Source organism: Lepidothrix coronata, unplaced genomic scaffold, assembly GCF_001604755.1.
Source record: "Lepidothrix coronata isolate B3197 unplaced genomic scaffold, Lepidothrix_coronata-1.0 Scaffold200, whole genome shotgun sequence".
NCBI classification, from domain to species: Eukaryota; Metazoa; Chordata; class Aves; order Passeriformes; family Pipridae; genus Lepidothrix; species Lepidothrix coronata.
This window is the reverse complement of record NW_016690380.1, coordinates 1,665,770-1,667,216: the sequence shown is the minus strand read 5'-3', so window position 1 is coordinate 1,667,216 and position 1,447 is coordinate 1,665,770.

Sequence of the window (1,447 nt, the reverse complement as noted above, 5' to 3'; positions counted from 1 at the left end):
ATCCCGAGATCGATGAGAGACTCTTCCGAGTCCTCCTCAGCATGTTCAGGGTTAATATCTGGAGCGGCATCGTGTGGGGCGGGCTCTTCCACCTCCGGTGCAGATGGCACTGGGGCGGTAGCTGCTGTAAACACAGCAGCATGCACAGCAGCTTCTACGCTCCCTTCAGCGCCCAACCGTTCAATAAGCAATCGGACCTGCCGATATGTAGGTGCAAGAGCCTTGGCTTCTTTATTATTTGTTTGCACCACTTCCCATAATTCTGCCCCAACTTTACGCCAGGTATCGTCCTTAAAAATGTCTGTGGAATCATGCAAAAATCCGTGACGTTTCGCCCAGAATAATAAGTCCACTACTTGAGTATGAGACAAATTTTCATCCGCCTTTTTCCCCAAGTTCATTACTGCATCAACAGTAGCATGCTCTACTGCAGAAATAGACGACCCCATCCCGAGCAATTCAAATCAGCCTCGATGGGCTCCCGAGCAATTCAAATCAGCCTCGATGGGTTCCGACTCACCGGTCGACTGTGGCCACAAAACACGTCTCTCTCGGATGTCCGGTTGCAACCGCACCTCGGGAATTCGCAGGTATCAAGTCACACAGAGCAGTATCACGTCGGCGGTGTCACCAAGATGCCGCAATCAGGACAAGACTCTCAATGCAGGTACAAAAACGAACTTCCTTTATTGATTACAGAGGAGTATATATATCTGAGTATACACTTCAAACAGCGTCTGATTGGTTAGTCCCGTGCGCACAGCTGGTCTTTGAGAGTTTTCTTTCAAGTCCCGTTATCGTACTTAAACATCCTGGTCTGTGACATCCCTCAAGTTTTATGGCCTTGTTTACTTCGTTTCCTGTGCGTACAAGGTCACTTCGCCCTGGGTCAGTCACAGCATCTTCTTGAAAAATGGCTTCCGCATTACAGCGCCTGTTACTCCCGCAACACGATGTGCCATCTCATCAGGATAAAACATTTGCTCTGGCGTGAAGTCCCAACTAATGGGAGGTGTCACACGCCCTACCAATTTACCAAAATTTGCCCAGATTCCTTGCCATCCAGAGACTGGTTTTCTCAAGGCCCTTCCCAAAGCTCCAGCAAATCCCTTTGAGTTTCGGCCTTTCTCGCAACAAGGAAAGCAGTACCACACCACCTTTCCAATGTTAAACAGCACTTCCATGGCTTTTAGGAAAGTAGAACCGTTGCTAAACAATTTAGGTAGGGATTGGGGCCAATTCTAATCCTAGGGACCTTGGTCACTAGGCCTTTGATGTCACAATTAAGGAAAGGCAGATATTGGTACATGCCTTCTTTGGTTAGTTTTCACTTGATACCCAGAAACATATATAAAAATGGCCAAAATAGCCAAGAAAGTGAATAAAAAGGCCATGTTTATGTTTTTTTTCCCCTTTGTTCCCAAACAAAGCTATGTTTATATAAACA